Source organism: Streptopelia decaocto, assembly GCF_964273445.1.
Source record: "Streptopelia decaocto genome assembly, chromosome: 15".
NCBI lineage: Eukaryota > Metazoa > Chordata > Aves > Columbiformes > Columbidae > Streptopelia > Streptopelia decaocto.
The window spans coordinates 14,225,443-14,237,920 of record NC_138670.1 but is presented as its reverse complement, the minus strand read 5'-3'; positions in this window follow the sequence as shown (position 1 = coordinate 14,237,920).

Genomic DNA, 12,478 nt, shown 5'->3' with positions numbered 1-12,478 from the left:
GATTGCACTTGGGGAAACAGAGCTCTGCCATGGGGCTGTCCCATGCCATGGCTCCATCCCACGCCATGGCTCCATCCCTACAAGGTTTCTGGGGAGGATTCAGGCTCTGCCATTGGCCCCAGTGGGCTCCACCAGCCTGAGCACCCTCGTGTCCTTCCCCTGGCTGAGCACCCAGCTGGTGTCTCCCCAGCAGAGTTGCTGCACAGGTGGCAGTTCAGTGGGTTTCGGTGCAAACTCCAAGCTGGAGAGAAGAGACTCCAAGTTCATCTACACAATCATCTTGTGCCTAAACCTCTCCCACACACTGGTGTCCCTCCTCGCACCAATGCCACCCTTGTGATGGTACCCCAGAATGGCCATGCCCAGCCAGGTTCCATGCACAGCCTGGCTGCGGTGGTGGGACCCTGGCAGGGATGGGCGGCTGCACCCGTCCTCCTGCCCCATCTCCATCCTCCTGCCCCATCTCCATCCTCCTGCCCCATCTCCATCCTCCTGTTCCATCTCCATCCTCCTGTTCCATCTCCATCCTCCTGCCCCATCTCCATCCTTCTGCCCCATCTCCATCCTCCTGCCCCATCTCCATCCTCCTGCTCCATCTCCATCCTCCTGCCCCATCTCCATCCTCCTACTCCATCTCCATCCTCCTGCTCCATCTCCATCCCCCTGCCCCATCTCCATCCTCCTGCCCCATCTCCATCCTCCTGCTCCATCTCCATCCTCCTGCCCCATCTCCATCCTCCTGCTCCATCTCCATCCTCCTGCCCCATCTCCATCCTCCTGCTCCATCTCCATCCTCCTGCCCCATCTCCATCCTCCTGCCCCATCTCCATCCTGCCCCATCTCCATCCTCCTGTTCCAGCTCCATCCTTCTGCCCCATCTCCATCCTCCTGCTCCATCTCCATCCTCCTGCCCCATCTCCATCCTCCTGCCCCAGCTCCATCCTCCTGTTCCAGCTCCATCCTCCTGCCCCATCTCCATCCTCCTGCCCCATCTCCATCCTCCTGCCCCATCTCCATCCTCCTGCTCCATCTCCATCCTCCTGTTCCATCTCCATCCTCCTGCCCCATCTCCATCCTCCTGCCCCATCTCCATCCTCCTGCCCCATCTCCATCCTCCTGTTCCAGCTCCATCCCTCTGCCCACAGCCCCTTTACTACAAACTGCAGCAAAACAGCCACTCATGAAAACAAACATGCATACATACACACACACATCTATACTATAAAATAAATACATAAATATATAGTACAAGGCAATATGAATTTTCCCCTATGAAAGCAAATATCCCTACAGCACAAGAGGAAAGCAAAGAGACGTACTCGACAAGCTCTTCCAGGAATCCCCGCAGGGCATCAAGTGCAGCGGCAGGACGTGCTGCCTGTGCTGCAGGCTCACATTTCTGAGCTGAGACCCATGTTTTGACTAAGAGGGATTTATCACCTGAAGATGTTCTTCCACCTTGCAGTTCTCTCTGCCTCATCTATGGGCACCACTGTGCTCGCTCTGCTGCTGTGCTCAGAATGCTCTTTGGGGTTTTAAGGCAGCAATCTAATGAGGGTTTTGAAAGTGGAATGCAGCATTTTAAGGATTAAAAAAACTCTTTGGCTTTTGATGAAATGCAGAGCAATCAGTTTAATGACGGAGAAGTGAAGAGATTAAACAATTGTCATTTTTTTTAGCTGGGTTATTATGGGAGTTATTGAGAAACACTTGAGAGACAATGTGGTCATTTGTCATAGCCAGCATGGGTTCATGGGAGGAAAGTCCTGCTTAACCAATTCCATTTTCTTTAATGACAAGGTCACCCACCTAGTTGACCCAGGGAAGCCAGTGGATGTGGCGGCTTCGGATCTTAGCAAAGCTTTTGATACTGTCTCTCACAGTATCCTTGTGGCCAAATGTGCAGTGCACAGCTGGACAAATCCATGAGCAATGAGCTGGTGGGGGAGGCTCCCAGGGGTTACAGTGGCCAGTCACAGTGGGTTTCCCAAGAGATCAGTGCTCTTTAGTGCTTTTATAAATGAACTGGATGCAGGAATTGAGTATACATTCCGTATGTTTGCTGATTATACTAAACTAAGAGGAGCTGTGGACTCCCTCGAGGAGGAGATCTGGATAGACTAGAGAGCTGGGCGATCACCAACCGTGTGAAATTTAACAAGAGCAGGTGCTGGATTCTCCACCCGGGACAGGGCAATCCCGGCTCTAGAACTGGCCTCAGCCCAACCACCCGGGCCCTGCAGATCCCTTTGCTGAGCAGCAGGAGCCTCCCTGGGCTGTGCGGTGGCTCAGCTGAGTCAGCTGGGCAGGGCAGATGCAGCCGCTCACCAGTGTGGCCCCGCACAGCCCGGGGTGCCAGCCTCCCGCTGACAAAGCGTCCTGTGCACCAGCAGAGCCCTGAGCGCCACCTCCACTTCGACTGCACTATTAGAGCAGGAACCACAATTGATCAGTCTTACAGAACAGAGCAGCCACAGACTGCTTGTTCCTTAGGGGACAGACTGTTTGTTCCGCGGCTCTGGAGATGTTGAAGGACTTGGTTGTTTCAGTCTCACAGGTAACACTAAACCTGCAGAAGTCCAACTGAGACATTTCAAAGCTTTGGTACAAAACGTAAGACAGGGCCCAAATGGAAGAGAAAGGTGGAACTGACTGTCAAATCTATTTCCTTTTCTTGCCCCAATATTGACACAATCTATTAGTTTGCTATTAATGATCACAGAATCATAAAGTTTTACTTATTGTGGGATACTTAAGGAAAACAGTCCAGAAAAGAAAAAATGGTTTGAGAAAATGAAAAACATCATCGTCTGTTGGTTGTTCTGGGCGAAACACCGCGGCCTCCCAGGTCCCTATGGTGTAAAAATGACTTAATGTTCACCCAGAGTGGAGTAAGACCTGGGACTCTGTTGGTCCCCTTCTTGGTCCCCCTCCGAGCCCACTGCTGGGGGAGGTTCAGGGTGGATGCTTGGGTCCCCTCCTGGGATCTGTCCCACACCCTGGGTACCATATGTGAACATGTGAGGGTCTCAAGCACCTGCTGTTCTATCCTTGACACAGAGATAACGTTGTGTTAACCTGTAACACTAGATAGATACTTGGTGTCTTGTGTTTGATCGTTGCTGTTGTTTGTTGCTTTTAGTGATTCTTAATAATTACTTGCACTAGTTTGACAAATGCATACACCCAGAGACATTTACTTCTTTAATCCCAGTGTGAAAAATGCAGTTGTGATTCGTGCTAAGATGTTTAATATTTACAGGTATAACTAAATGAGGCACGGACTCTGAACTTGGGAAAGGGAAAGGTGGTTAAGTTCTATGTAAAAAGTTATGAAACTTGTTTAGGAAGTTATATTGATAGAGTGAACTAACATTTTAAGGGTTAAGCAACTATATAATAAGGGCCTACTAACAAGCTAACATTTTAAACCACATAATTAATATCTAGTTTAGAGCTGTATGTAACTAATTGTGGTAAAAAAGCAGGACTTCATTAAATGCCGAGATAAGAAGTTTTACAGCACCAGCTGCAACCTTGAGGAGACAAGATACCCAAGATTTACAGCAAAAAGGGGGCGCCAGTCTGGCTCATTAGGAGGAACTGGCTGGAACCCAAGCTACCAAACCGACTGAAACCAAAGGTACAAAGTCCACTGTGACGAAGCTGAAGGAGCTTCATCCAAAGACCCCTAAAGACCCCTCCTCAAATTCACCAAGTGACATTGCGCAGGCGCAACAGGGGAGGGGCAAGGAGGGGAATATGTAAATGGTTATCTGAGACTCATTTTAATAAAAAGCGGGAAAGGTCATGAATATGTATAGGCGTTTGTGGGGTCATTATGAATGTGTAATACCATACTGTATTTAAGCACACTTCTTATTGTTAAAAGGGTGCGTGTTGGGCGGAGTGAATCCCCCGCGCACCCAGCGCTGTTTTGCTTATGCTCTAATGAACACGTGTTTAAGGAATACAAGGAATTGGATTAAATGTTGTTTATCCATAGAAAAAGCGTCAGTTATTTATTTCACCAGGCATACGTGCCGGCAGGGGTTTGTGGCATTGGTGGCATCTGTAGCACAGCAGAAAGGTTCAGAGGAGGAAGCCCCCGGGGCCGTGTGTCTTAGGAGATGCGAGGGACCCCCTCTCCGCGCTGCGAGGGACCCCCGCCGGCCAGGGAGCCCTTCGGGTCTGGCCCTCGGCCGAGGAGGGCGGCAGGAGGGCGCTGGGCTTCTTGTGCCTGGGGAAGGAGTGGCGGAGGGGGATGCGCTGCCGTCCCGCAGCGCCTGGAGGGGCTGCGACCCCCTCCTCCGGGGCAGCTCCCCAGGGCGCTGTGCCTGCCGCCGCCGTCACCCCTGCGAGGGCAGCGCAGTCGCAGTGTCCGGGGCAGACACAGGGCGCCTCCCGCGCCCCCCGCCAGGCTGCACCGCCCAACGGGGTCGGCACAGGGCAGAACCGGCCCCAGCCCAGCCCGGGGCTCTCCCGATGCTTCCCGGGCACCCCCGCTCCCTGCCAGGACAACGGGCACCCGAGGGGCGCCGAGCGGCTGCCCCAGGACGGCCGGGGCAGCAGGGCCGGGACCTTGGGGCACCGCAGGGGGAGCGCTCCGCAGCTGCGACCCCATTCGGGTCGGGCCCTCTGCCCTCCCCTCCTCTGCCTCCCCCTGCCCTCGCTCGGCCCCACCGCCCCGACTGGGGAGAGCTGAGCGGAGCCGAGCTGAACCGAATAGAGACAAGCGGGGCCGAGCGGAAGCGAACAGCGCCGAGCGGGGCCGAGCCGAGCTGAGCGGAGCCGAGCTGAACCGAATAGAGACGAGCGGCGTCGAGCGGAACCGAACAAAGACGAGCAGGGCCGAGCCGAAACGAGCAGAGCCGAGCCGAACCGAACAAAGACGAGCGGGGCCGAGCCGAAACGAGCAGAGCCGAGCTGAACCGAATAGAGACGAGCGGGGCCGAGCCGAGCTGAGCGGAGCCGAGCTGAACCGAACAAAGACGAGCGGGGTCGAGCCGAAACAAGCAGAGCCGAGCCGAACCGAACAAAGACGAGCGAGGTCGAGCGGAGCAGTGATTGAGGGTCCTGCCTGCCGCAGACCGGTGTTTAGATCAGTTAAAGCAAAGTGCGACTTAACAAAGTTAGATGGCAAGGTTCACTCTGTCACCCCATGGGGGAAGTAATGCCTAGCAGAACCGGGTGAGAGTTTTTTGGTAGCGATTTCTATGGGGACAGGAGATGTGAAAGGGCAGAGGGAGTCCCCCGTCCCGAGGGTCAGAATGGAACCCCTTGCTTTCTAAACTCCGTCTCAGAGAGGAGTCGGTGCGGCTGGATCCAAACTTAGCCCCAGACTTGTTAAACGGTTCATGTCTAAGAGACATAGAGTGTACAGGAAAACAGGTAAGGGATTGTAATATATGTAAAAAATAATGGCCAAAGGGTGCACACCCTGTTCTTTATGTCACTTGGCTGGGAATTCAAAGTTTTGTCATTCTGCATCTCAGCCCACTCACCACCCTCAGGAGCCTGGTGCCAGGTCACTCCGAAGTATGGATCCCAGGTCTCTCAAAACAAAATCTCAGGCATCAGAGTTTACAGAACTAAATAACATAAAGGATCAGTACAACAGCAGGGTCGGCTTGAGCTGATGCCTTTGCAGATGTCCCAGCCCAGCATAGAAATCCTTGGGTTTTTATACCCTCACAGACCATTTACCTGCCCCTCACACCATGATTCAGTCCAACAGCAATATTTGGGGTCTTCTTGTTCTCACTGAATCCTTTCAGTGACCTCAGACGGCCTTTGTTTTGTTCAGCTGCAGATATTGTTTGCATTCCTTGGTGCCAGCCTTGAAGGTGTTGTTTTGTCTGAATGAATCCTATTTGTTCAGCAAAGTGCAAAACAGGGCTTATCTCACAGGGGTCTATAATGGTCTGCAGCTGTTTTTGTTTTCAAGTTTGGGGAAAATGAGCAGAGTTTTACAACATACAGCTTAAGATTTCAGCAAATTTGGCTTGCTAAATAATGTCAAGCAGACAGTATATTAAAATCATGTCTTTATAGTGCTAAGTGTTTCATTCTATTTAATAATGATTGGTATGAAACTTAAATTGGGCTCCACCAGTGATCTATGAGATCAGCACCATACAGCCACACCAGCTGAGCAGAGACAACTCGCAGTTGCTCACCCAGGCTGTCATATTTATGGAATGAAGTGGTAGGCTCATAATCAAATTGCAGATGGTGGGAACGGTCTGCACGAGACTCCCTGCACCCACAACTTATCGGGGTTCCCTGGGCCGTTTTGCTTCCTCGGGGGTTTCCTAACAGGAGTTCTGGGCCCGGCTGCAGCTCGGGTTTTCCCTCCTGTGGAGCCTGAACCAAACCCCTGCTGGTTCGGCTGGGGGGGTTGTCGAGTGCACCCGCGACTGAGGAGCCGAGCCCCGACCAGCCGGGCAAGGCCGAGCCGAGCCGAGCCGAGCCGAACCGAGCCGAGCCGAGCCGAGCCGAGCCGAGCCGAGCCGAACCGAGCCGAGCCGAGCCGAGCCGAGCCGAACCGAGCCGAGCCGAGCCGAGCCGAACCTGGACGGGCACCGGGCGTTGCCGGAGCAACAGCCGTCGGTTGGAGCGCGGTGTTCCAACAGCAGCGTCTGCCGCCGGGGGAGCCGCTCCGGCGCCGGCCCGGCTCGCAGAGCAGCCGCAGGTCCCGGCCTGGGGGCCGCGCCACCCCACACCCCTCACCCCACACCTGTACGAAGCAGCCGGGGAGCAGCAGCGCCGGGAGCGCCGGCAGGGGCCGTTTGTGCGGCGGTTGGTGTGGAAGTGCCTCAACACCCACCCGGCTCCAGAGGTGAGTTCTGCCCGCTCAGAAGGAGCTGGGCTCTGGTGTCTGCCTGGCAGAAAGACACATCCTCTGCACTCGCCAGAGTGGCTGTGGCAGCCCCGACAGAGCTCCCAGGCATCTGTGCCAGATGCTTTCTCTGGGAGCGGGCAGCCGTGGTGAGAACAGCTGTGCCAAGGGTGAGCCATGGAACAGCTGCTGGGGCAAGCCAAAGGTTCAGGAGTATCAGGCAGCCTGGGAGAGGCTGGTGGGACCATGCTCTGCCCTCCCTGAGGCAGAGACAGGAACAGCCACCGGGAAAAACTCAGGGCCAAGGGGACCCTGTATCCTCCCCCTGCCAGGCTGAAGGCAGTAGCATAAAGGAAAGGAGCAAAGGGAGACATTTCCATGCTCAAGACAGCAGCCGAGCCCCTTCCTTGCCCACCTTGCCTGCCCAAGTCCCTCTACAACAGGTATCACAGTATCACAGTATGTTTGGGATTGGAAGGGACCTCAAAAGATCATCTAGTCCAATCCCCCTGCTGGAGCAGGAACGCCCAGGTGAGGTCGCACAGGAACATGTCCCGGCGGGTTTGAATGTCTCCAGAGAAGGAGACTCCACAACCCCCCTGGGCAGCCTGTTCCAGTGCTCTGGCACCCTCACTGAGAAGAAGTTTTTTCTCAAATTTAAGTGGAACCTCTTGTGTTCCAGCTTGATCCCATTACCCCTTGTCCTATCATTGTTTGCCACCGAGAAGAGCCTGGCTCCATCCTCGTGGCACTCACCCTTTAGATATTTATAAACATTAATAAGGTCACCCCTCAGTCTCCTCCAAACTAAAGAGCCCCAGCTCCCTCAGCCTTTCTTCATAAGGGAGATGCTCCACTCCCTTCACCATCTTTGTTGCCCTACGCTGGACCCTCTCCAGCAGTTCCCTGTCCTGCTGGAACTGAGGGGCCCAGAACTGGACACAATATTCCAGATGTGGTCTCACCAGGGCAGAGTAGAGGGGAAGGAGGACCTCTCTCGATCTACTAACCACCCCCCTTCTAATACACCCCAGGATGCCATTGGCCTTCCTGGCCACAAGGGCCCAGTGCTGGCTCATGGTCATCCTGTTGTCCACCAGGACCCCCAGGTCCCTTTCCCCTACACTGCTCTCTAATATGTAATTTCCCAACCTATACTGGAACCTGGGGTTGTTCCTGCCCAGGCCAGGCAATGGATGATGTGGATGATGGTTGCCAACCTCACAAAGGCCTACCCCTGTGACACAAGCACCTCCATGAGGAAGAAAAGTTGTAGGTGACTCCCTCCTGAGGGGAACAGAGGGTCCAATATGCTGGACAGACCCTACTCTTAGGGAAGTCTGCTGCCTCCCTGGGGCCTGGGATAAGGAGCTCACCAGGAAATGTCCTAGCCTAGTATGGCCTCAGACCATTACTGGTCTTCTATGTAGATGGCAATGATGCTACAATGTGTAGTACAAGGGCTGATCAACAGAGACCTCAGGGCCTTGAGTTGGATGGTGGGGGAGTCTGAACCACAGGTTATTTTTTGTCTATCTTTCCAGTTGCGGGCAACAGAGCTCAAAAGAGGTCAAAAGACTCTGGGGGATGCCTGGGAGGAGCCTTGTGTAGACCCTGGAGGAGAGAGACTCCTCCAGAAGAGAAAATTATCTGGGAGATAATTTGGGAGATAATTTCTCTTCCTCGGGAGAATCTGGAGCTGCTAACCAGGCTGTTTGATTTATATATGAGGAGATCACGGAAATTGGGAAGATGCCAGGGAGGAGTCTCAGGTGGACTGAGGAACAGAGAGCTTCTTCCAAAAGAGAAAAATCATCCCAGGAATCTTCCTTGGAGCAGACTGGAGCTGCTGCCTGGGGTCTCCTGTCCCTAAAGCAGAGGTCAAAAGGCTCCAGGAGATACCTGGGTGGAATCTCAGGTGCATCCCAGAGGACAGAGCTTCCTCCAGAGGAGAAAAAACACCTGTGGCAGCTTATTTGGAGGAGTCTGAAGCTGCCACCTGGGATGTCAGGTGTCTAAAGCAGAGGTCAAACACTTTGGGCCATGACTGGGGGGAGTGTCAAGTCCATCCTGGAGTAGAGAGCTTTCTCCAAAAGAGAAACATCATCTCGGGTAGCTTACTAGGCTGCATCTGAGGATGCCACCAGGGGTGTCAGGTCCATAAAGCAGAGGTCAAAAGACTCTGGGAGATGCTTTGGAGAAGGCTCAGGGGGATACCTTGGGAGAGAGCTTCCTCCAAAAGAGAAAAAATGTCTCAACTACTTGTCTTGGAGTACTCTGGAGCTACTACCGAGGACCTCAAGGCTCGAAAACAGTGGTCAGATGGGTCATGGACATATCTGGGTTGAAAATTGGGTGCACCCTGGAGGACAGAGCTTCCTCCAAAGGAGAAAAAAACATCTCAAGCAGCTTTCTCAGTGGAGTCTTGGTCTGCTACTCTGCAGCTCGGGTCACAGAGCAGAGGTCCAAAGACTCTGGGAGAAGGGCAGAAGGAGTCTCCCATGCATTCCAGTAGGAGCGTGTTCCCTCAAAGAGAAAAGACATCTTCTGTCTGGGGCTGCTATGTGGGATCTCCAGTCCTTAAAGCAAAGGTCAAAAGACTGTGAGACATGACTGTGAAGAGTCTTGGGTGGATCTCAGAGAAGAGAGCTTTACAGAAATCATTACAATCCTCTTGGTAGCTTCCTTGGAGGAGCTGGGTCTGCTCCCTGGGATCCTAGGTCTCTAAAGACTCTGGGTGATGCCTGGGAGGAGTTTCAGGTGGATTCTGCAACTGAGAGATTCTTCCAACACAGAAAAATCATCATGGGTAGCTTCCTTGGAGGAGTCTGAGTTGCTTCCTGGGACCTCTGGACATTAAAATTGAAATCAAAGGACTCCAGGAGGATCCTGGGAGGAGTCTTGTGTGGATCCTGGAGGAGAGAACTTGCAGCGAACGAGAACAACAATCTCGGGTCGCTTCCTTAGAGGAGTCTGGGGTTGCTACTTGGGATCCCTTGTCCCCAGTGCAGAGGTGAAGAGTCTCTGGGAGATGCTTGGGAAGAGTCTTGGGTGGATCCCAGAGCACAGAGCTTCCTCTAAAGGAGGAAAAAGCAGCTACGCTACCATCAAAATAAAATTGGTACTTCTACCCAGGATCTTCATTCCTTAAAAGAGAGGTTTGAAGACTGTGGGAAATGCCTGGGAAGAGTCTCGTATGTGTTACAGAGTGAAGAGTACCCTAGAATGGGGAAAAAAAGTCTCGGGTATCTTCCCTGGAGGAGTCTGGGGATGCTACCTGGGATCTCATGTACCTAAAGCAGAGGTCAAAAGGCCCTGGGTGATGCCTGGGAGGAGTCTCAGGTGGATCCTAAGGCGAGAGCATCCTTTGAAAGAGAAATAAACCTCTTGGGTAGCTGCTTTGGAGGAATCTGGGCTGCTACCTGGGATCTCAGGTCATTAGAAGAAGAATTTGAAAGACTCTAGCAGGGGACTGGGAGGTATCTGGGGTGGATCCTGGAGGAGAGAACTTCCTCTCAAGGAGATAAAATATGTCAGGTATCTTCCCTGGAGGAGTCCGGGGCTGCTACCTGGGATCTCCAGTCATCATAAGAATTTGAAGGACTCTGGGATACACCTGGGAGGAGTCTTGGGTGGATCCCCGAGGAGAGAACTTGTAGTGAAAGAGGAAAGTCATCTCGGGTCGCTTCCTTAGAGGAGTCTGGGGCTGCTACCCGGGATCTTCACTCCCTAAAACAGAGGTGAGAAGACTGTGGGAAATGCCTGGGAAAAGTCTCGTATGTATTACAGAGTGAAGAATACCCTAGAAACGGGGAAAAAAACCTTGGGTATCTTCCCTGGAGGAGTCTGGGGCTGAACCCGGGATCTCAGGTACCTAAAGCAGAGGTCAAAAGGCCCTGGGTGAGGCCTGGGAGGAGTCTCAGGTGGATCCTTATGCGAGAGCATCCTTTGAAAGAGAAATAAACCTCTTGGGTAGCTGCTTTGGAGGAATCTGGGGCTGCTACCTGGGATCTGCAGTCATCATAAGAAGAATTTGAAAGCCTCTGGGATACACCTGGGAGTAGTCTTCGGTGGATCCCCGAGGAGAGAACTTGTGGTGAAAGAAGAAAATCATCTCGGGTTGTTTCCTCAGAGGAATCTAGGGCTGCTACCCGGGATCTTAATTCCCTAAAACAGAGGTGAGAAGACTGTGGGAAATGCATGGGAAGAGTCTCGTATGTGTTACAGTGTGAAGAGTAACCTAGAAACGGGAAAAAAATCTTGGGTATCTTCCCCGGAGGAGTCTGGGGCTGCTACCCGGGATCTCAGGTACCTAAAGCAGAGGTCGAAAGGCCCTGGGTGAGTCCTGGAAGGAGTCTCAGGTGGATCCTTATACGAGAGCATCCTTTGAAAGAGAAATAAACCTCTTGGGTAGCTGCTTTGGAGGAATCTGGGGCTGCTACCTGGGATCTCTGGTCATTAGACGAAGAATTCAAAAGACTCTACCAGGGGACTGGGAGGTATCTGGGGTGGATCCTGGAGGAGAGATCTTCCTCTCAAGGAGATAAAATATCTCAGGTACCTTCCCTGGAGGAATCTGGGGCTGCTACCTGGGATCTCCAGTCATCATAAGAAGAATTTGAAGGACTCTGGGATACACCTGGGAGGAGTCTTGGGTGGATCCCCGAGGAGAGAACTTGTAGTGAAAGAGGAAAGTCATCTTGGGTCGCTTCCTTAGAGGAGTCTGGGGCTGCTCCCTGGGATCTCAGGTACCTAAAACAGAGGTCAAAAGGCCCTGTGTGTTACCTGGGAGGAGTCTCAGGTGGTTCCTAAGGCGAGAGCATCCTTTGAAAGAGAAATAAACCTCTTGGGTAGCTGCTTTGGAGGAATCCGGGGCTGCTACCTGGGATCACAGGTCCATAAAGAAGACGTCAAAAAGCCCTGGGTGATGCCTGGGAGGAGTCTCAGGTGGATCGTGCAACTGAGAGCTTCTTCCAAAAGGGAAACATCATCTTGGGTATCTTCCCTGGAGGAGTCTGGGGATGCTACCCGGGATCTCAGGTACCTAAAGCAGAGGTCAAAAGGCCCTGGGTGAGGCCTGGGAGGAGTCTCAGGTGGATCCTTATGCGAGAGCATCCTTTGAAAGAGAAATAAACCTTATGGGTAGCTGCTTTGGAGGTATCTGGGGCTGCTACCTGGGATCTCCAGTCATCATAAGAAGAATTTGAAAGCCTCTGGGATACACCTGGGAGGAGTCTTGGGTGGATCCCGGAGTAGAGAACTTTTGGTGAAGAGGAAAATCATCTCGGGTTGTTTCCTCAGAGGAGTCTGGGGCTGCTACCCGGGATCTTAATTCCCTAAAACAGAGGTGAGAAGACAGTGGGAAATGCATGGGAAGAGTCTCGTATGTGTTACAAAGTGAAGAGTACCCTAGAAACGGGAAAAAAACCTTGGGTATCTTCCTTGGAGGAGTCTTGGGCTGAACCCAGAATCTCAGGTACCTAAAGCAGAGGTCAAAAGGCCCTGGGTGATGCCTGGGAGGAGTCTCAGGTGGATCGTGGACCTGAGAGCTTCTTCCAAAAGGGAAACATCATCTCAGGTATCTTCCCTGGAGGAGTCTGGGGCTGCTACCCGGGATCTCAGGTACCTAAAGCAGAG